We start from the raw sequence: 7,500 nt of genomic DNA on the forward strand, positions 1-7,500 counted from the left end.
GAATAATAGGTGGGGAAAATGTATGGATGGATGTCATAAAATCAGTATTGAAAACTAAAGCAGTATCTATATTTTTCTGACATCAAAACTTATGTTTCTGTAACTCACTTCCAACCTAAATTAAATAAGCTATACGATGCATTCTGTCATCTGCAAGCAAAATTTCAGAGCTCATACATTCCAAAAAAAAAAGGGATATTAGCATTGATGAAACCTTTATGTTATATAAAGGTGGGCTTGGGTGAATTCAATACATTCTTCTTCTTAATCCATTACCTACCAGTGATCTCATATGAGATCACTTAAAAATTACAAATTTCGTAATTATCTGTTAATATTTACACATATCTAACCTTTTTGCTATATCTACTAGGTATATTCTCTGATATTCAAATGAGGTTTGCTAATTTTTCATCCAATATCTCGCTTATTTCTATTTAAAATGTTATTTTGAAATGTTTCTAAGGCTGTTTTATGCTAGAAATCAAAGTTTCATAAAGAAATTCCAGTTAATAGAATTATGGGAGGTAATGGGTTAAACATCAGAGATTTGGAATAAAATATTTTACATTGTGTGAATTTCAATCAGTGTGTGTTTGAGCAGTCAGAAAAAGGGATGAAACTTGATGATGAATTTAGTGATCTCCCAATATCCTTACAGAAAGTTATGACACTTATGAAACCTTTGCTACAACAAGGCTATATAGTCCAAGTATTAATAAATTTTATACTAGTTCACAACCAGCTGATATCCCTGCCTAGAATTATACTCACTTGTATTCTACTGTAAGTCAAAACAGAAAAGAAATGCTTAAACCACTGAAGAAGAAAAACTAAAGAGGTGGGGGTGAAAATTGTGCCTTTAGGGGAGGAAAGGTCTTGGCCCTAAAATGGGAAAATAAAGAAGATGTGTGCACTGTCGTCTACCGTTTATAGTCCAGTTATAAAGAGAGTAATTATTCAGGCCAAAGTCGAGAAAAGACCAGAGGCTGCTTCTGACAACAAATTGATAATGAAAGTGAGGGTTGACAAGGTCTGCCAGTATTTCAGGATCACTCAATATCGAGGAAACAAGACAAGAAGCAGCATAGGATAATTTTCCTTCACGTGGTGGATTTTGCATTGTGAAATTCATAAATCCTTTATAAAACATGTCTAACAGCTGATGATGCTGAGAAGGAGGAGGAGATCGATCTTGATGATGATGATGATGATGATTGGCAGCAGCTACTCAAAAACTTCTTATTCCACTACAATATAGACTGCAATTCATTGAGCAAATAGTGGTGAAGCCACATCTACATATTACACGCACGCACGCACGCACGCGCACACACACACACACACACACACACACACACACATACATATATATATCATCATCATCAATATATATATATATATATATATATAAGTTTATGTTTATATCAATATTATCTCAGTTATTAAAACTTTCGATAATTTGAATACGTTAATAGTTACCAGGGGTAGCAAAATTACACTAAAAAACAAGATATCCCAGCCGCTTTACAGGTTGATATACCGAGTTAACGCGATACATTTTGAGAATATATGGATAATAACAACAAATGGAGCAAAATGCATGTCGATGAAAGTTCCTTTAATTCCTACATATATGTTTCAAAACAAATGAGGGCCCTTTCTTCTTTGTGAAAGGACTCATTTGTTTTGAAACATATATGTAGGAATTAAAGGAACTTTCATCGACATGCGTTTTGTTCCATTTGTTGTTATTATCCATATATATATATATATATATATATATATATATATATATATATAAAATCTTGTCCAAACTCTAAAATGGCTGGCCTTTGGAAGGGCATCCAGCTGTAAAAACCATATCAAAATTGACCTCACCTGTACTGGTAAAAAAAAACACTCGATCCATTCCACAAGGTGGTGGTGTTAGGAAGGGTATCCAGCCATAAAAAAACCATGCCAAAACAGACACAGAAGTCTGGTGCAGTCTCCTGCCTGGCCAGTTCCTGTGAAACCATCCAACTTATGTCAGCATGGAAGGGGAATGTTAAACCATGATATGACAGGTTTCTTTCATTTTCTGCCTAACATATCCATTCACAAGGCTTTGGTCAGCCCAGGGCTGGAGTAGAACTCACATGCCGAAGGTGTCACACAGTGGGACTGAACTCAGGACCATGTGATTGGAAAGCAAGCTTCTTTCCACACAACCATACCAGCGTCATGTTTTCAGTTGAGCAAGTTTAAGTGAGGTTAATGCAGACATGATGCAACTTGTGATTGTCAGATCGTGTGTTCAATTCCTGGACCAGGAGGCGGGTTGCATTCTTGAGCAATACACTTCATTTCACATTGATCTAGCACTGTATATGTATGTAGGGGGGGGGGGGGGCAGCATGTCAAGAATGGACTCAATGTTTCCTCTGTATGTTGTGACGAACAGGTGGCTAAAAGAAGTTGAGATAGAATTTGCAAACCGACCTCGTAAAATCCTCGCCAGCAACAACTACCCAAACTGACCCATAGGTTGTGGGGTTGTCACCTGAGTGCTGCAGAAGCATCATCTGCCAGGAATAGTAGGAAATCACCAACAAATGGGAGGTAGATGCAGCAACACACTGTTACAATACACCACTACTACTACTACTACTGCTATTTTCACTATTGCTGCTGCTTCTAGCAAGTCAAACGATTATGGATATATTACCTTCAATGGCTTGATCTAAATTGTATTTCATACGTATTTAACTATCTATTGATTTATATTGACTATCAAAACGCTTAATCTGCAATTGGTTGATTTGGTCACATATTGTGCAAGAATGAACGTCAGAAACAAACATGTTTAATACATTCATAGGTGAGTTGGTTCGTTACAGACAGTCTCTCTTAATTAATATATGTAGGTTAGGGAAAAACATTTTAAAAAGGCAAAAAAAAAAAGCAGACTTAAAATATATATTGCTTAACTAAATTACAAATTAAAAGCAGCTCTATTAATGTAAACATTATTGGTTGCACATATATAGTGTATATATTTTGTTCATACGCCAAATTTGCTGCGGAATAGTGTCTGCGGAATAGTGTCTGAGGGTGAAGGTGCATGGCTCAGTGGTTAGAGAGTCGAGCTTATGATCGTGAGGTTGTGAGTTCGATTCCTGGACCGGGCTGCGTGTTGTGTTCTTGAGCAAGACATTTTATTTCATGTTCCTCCAATTCACTCAGCTGTAAGAATGAGTTGCATCATCACTGGTACCAAGCTGTATCGGCCCCTTTGCCTTTCCCTTGGATTACATCAGTGGTGTGGAAAGAGAAGGCTGGTATGCATGGGCGACTGCTGGCCTTCCACGAACAACCTTGCCCAGACTTGTGCCTCAGAGGGGAACTTTCTAGGTGCAACCCCATGGTCATTCATGACTGAAAGGGGTCTCCTCAATGTCTGAGGAAAGCTCCTTACACAACACCAAGTGTTAAAGAATATCTGAATGTCACAGACCAAGCAAGACAGCTCAGCATCGCCAAGCCAAGGTTAGTTGTCTTGCCTGCTCTGTGACATTCAGAGCTCTTTAACACCCAGTGTCTTGTAGGGAGCATTCACCAGTTGCTATCCCACAGCAAATGAGTATATAAAGCAAAATACATACACTATGTATGTACAATCTACTATAATAATACTTGTGTTTTTCTCTGTCACAACATATGAATTTGGAGGAAAGGGGTGATGGCAAACTGGTACTGGGAGTGTTTCAACTGTGTGAGTATATGTGTATGTAAAAGGGAGCTATTTGAATGTGTGTGTATGTGTGTGTGAGTGTGTGTGTGTGTGTGTGTGTGTGTGTGTGTGTGTGTGTGTGTGTGCAATAGAAGTGGAAGGGTAAACATTCAATGCTGAAAAGAAAAATCAAACAGTGTTTCAACTCTGTGTAAGTATGAGTGCATGTACAAGGGAAGTATGTGAATGTATGTGTGAACCAGTGTTCTTTCAGTAACCAATGATGATTGATGTCACATCTCAAAAGACAACCACTAAATAATATAGACAAGTGTATTAATTTGATTTACCATCCATATTTATATATAAAATACTACAATTAGCCATTATTTTTCACAGCACGGGGCCAGCTAGTCAATAATATTTTGTTTAATATGTAGCATTTTCCCTCTTTTTCTGAACTGAAGTTAGTAATATGTCCTTATAATCCAAGTTCAAATCTTACAAGGGAACGATTCTTTGTACCCTCCAAAGTTAAAATAAGTGCTACTCAGGCAGTGGGGTTGATTCAACCAATTCTACCCCTTATATCAAATAAGTGACCTACTGCCAAAAAGACTATTAATAATAGTTATATACAAGGGACTATTTAAATGACTAGCCCCTCACCCCAAATTACAAGCTTTGAACTAATGTTATAAGCTATTATTATTATTAGTGGTCAATTTTGACTCTCATCTTTTTGAAATTCATGAAATAAGTACCAGTTGAACATTGGGATATATCTAATTAACTCCCTGCCGCACACTCCAGACTGCCGGTCACCTTATAGTAGAAAAGATTACCATCATCATATTTACTTTTACTCTTTCTGAGCTAATTCCAGTGTCTATACTTTCTGGCTTTGCGCTAAAATTTGAAACAGTTATTATTATTATTATTATTATTATTATTATTATTATTATTAAGGAAATGAGCTGGCAGAACCGGTGTTAGCACAGAGCGTGAAATGCTTAGTAGCATTTTGTCTGTCTTCGTGCTCTGAGTTCAAATTCCACCAAGGTTGACTTTGCCTTTCATCCTTTCAAGGTCAATGGAATAAGTACCAGTTATGCACTAGAGTCGATGTAATCAACTTGATCCCTCCCCACAAATTTCAGGACTTATGCCTATAGCAGAAAGGATCATTATTATTATTATTATCATTATTATTATTATTATTATTATTATTATTACTAAAGCAGCCAGCTGGCAGAATCATTAGCATGCCAGATTAAATGCTTAGCAGCATTTTGTCTGTCTTAACAATTTGAGTTCAAATTCCACCGAGGTCAACTTTGCCTTTCACCCTTTCAGGGTCAATAAAATAAGTACCAGTTATGCACTGGGGTTGATGTAATCATCTTACCCCCTTCCCATGAAATTCCAAGTCTTGTGCTTATAATACAAATGATTATTATAATTATTTTCTTTATAATTATTACTTAGGCAGCTTCTTGCAAGAGTCGTTAGTATGCCAAACAGAATGCTTAACAGCATTTCTTACAGCTTCATGTTCTGAATTCAAATTCTTCCAAGGTTGACTTTGCCTTTTATCCTTTTTGAGGGTTAATAAAATAAGTACCAGTGAGCACGGGGGTCAATATAATTGACTAGCACCCAGCTGCCAAATTTCAGACTTTGTGCCTATACTAAAAAGGATATCATTATTATTATTATTATTATTATTATTATTATTATTATTACCTCCACCTTAGCAAAGGCAGAAGTATTGTTTGCAGTTGTGTTTGTTTGTTTGTCCGTGGACAAGATATCTCAAGAACTGCTAGATGGATTCACATGAAACTTTCAGGAATGTTTGGTCTCGTGACTGGTACGAACTGATTAGATTTTGGGATCAATCCAGTACCAGACAAGGATTCTGGATTATTTTTCCTGTTTTTTCACTTAAATTTTGAGAGCAGTCGGATTCATTTTTAATATTCTCGTTTGTGAGAGCAGTCGCATTTATTTCAGATATTCTCATTTAAAAAAATCATATCTGGCTAATCATTGAGAGGACATTGGTGTTGCCCTAGTGGAGGTTTGTGCTCTCTTAGTGCCCTTATTATTACTATTATTATTATTATTATATTGTCTTTCACTCTGAGTCAATAAAGTATCAGTCAAATTCTAGTATTGATAGTATCGATTAATGCCCCTCCCCTCAAAATTTCTGGTCTTTTGCATAAATTGGAAGCATTACCTATATCTTATCGTTCTTACAGGAATGCAATGTTCATAAACACAAGATATCAGAAGGAAACGAAAAGCATCTCAGCAGCAGTTTAGTGAGAATGCCAAATGGCTATTATTGCCACCTTCTGTTGTCTATTATGGATTTTTATTCAACCAACTAAGCCACTATTTACAACACCAGTAAATGTTTATTCACAGTTTTCCCATAGATGCATTGTGACAAATTTTATTTAAGTAAGTGGCTAACTGTGAGTACATGCTATTAGCAAAGCCCAACATGTGTGTGTATATATATATGTATACACAAACATATATGTACATATACATACATATAGATCCATATACATATCTATGTATATACTTATATAATTTTGCATATATATATATACACACAAACATATATGTACATATACATACATATAGATCCATATACATATCTATGTATATACTTATATAATTTTGCATATATATATATACACACAAACATATATGTACATATACATACATACGTAGAGATCCATAAATATATCTATGTACGTACTTGTATCATTTTGTGTATATATATATATATATATATATATACACACACACACAAACATATATGTACATATACATACATATAGATCCATATACATGTATACATATCTATGTACATACTTATATAATTTTGTATATATATATATATATATATATATATACACAAAGATATATATATATATATATATATATATATATATATACACACACACAAACATATGTACATATACATACATATAGATCCATATACATGTATACATATCTATGTACATACTTATATAATTTTGTATATATATATATATATATACACAAAGATATATGTACATATACATACATATAGATCCATATGCATACTTATATAATTTTGTATATATATATATATCACAGTGAGAACACCACCTGTCATTTGATTATACATGTTTTGCTGCTAGATATATGTAAGCTCTTTATAGATAAGGCTAATTTAAAACGATGAACAATCTTAACTGATTTTCAAATCTTATTGAATTCTCATCAGGGGTGTCTACATCAATTTGACCAATTCCAAAGAAAGAAGCAGCCATTTTGTTTATACACTCAACAATTACAGATGATACAGAAAACTGGAGCTACTAATTTGCATACCATAAGTGTTACCTGTTTGATGTCTGTGACCAAAGAGGAGACAACTACTCCAAAATGCTGACATCTCACAGTCTAGGCAGGTGGCGCTGCAAACTTATCTGGGTATATCCACATCATTTGTCTACAGTAAGAAATTTTCTCCATGACAAAACACTGTGAATGGCTTGTTCCCCAGTTGAATGTGCCTCAAGCATATTTGGGCTAGTAATAACATTGCACTTTGTTTTAAATACCAGGGGTCAGTTAATAGGAATCTTGATCCACACAGTAACAAGGTATGATGTAATATATGTAACCAATATACTACCTTTATAAAGAGGACTAATTTAGTTGTATGACTACCAAAAGCATTCTTAAAGAAATACCTTAAGCATTTGGTATGAAAG

The 7,500-nt window shown here is 34.8% G+C and overlaps 1 protein-coding gene across 4 annotated transcripts in view; it reads right to left on the reverse strand.

Moving 5' to 3' along the window:
- The window catches only part of LOC106882433 (uncharacterized), a 233,419-nt gene that overhangs the window by 133,479 nt on the left and 92,440 nt on the right, over positions 1 to 7,500 (reverse strand). The window lies entirely within an intron of this gene.

Source organism: Octopus bimaculoides, chromosome Z (genome assembly GCF_046866305.1).
Source record: "Octopus bimaculoides isolate indiv1 chromosome Z, ASM4686630v1, whole genome shotgun sequence".
In the NCBI taxonomy this organism is placed as follows: domain Eukaryota; kingdom Metazoa; phylum Mollusca; class Cephalopoda; order Octopoda; family Octopodidae; genus Octopus; species Octopus bimaculoides.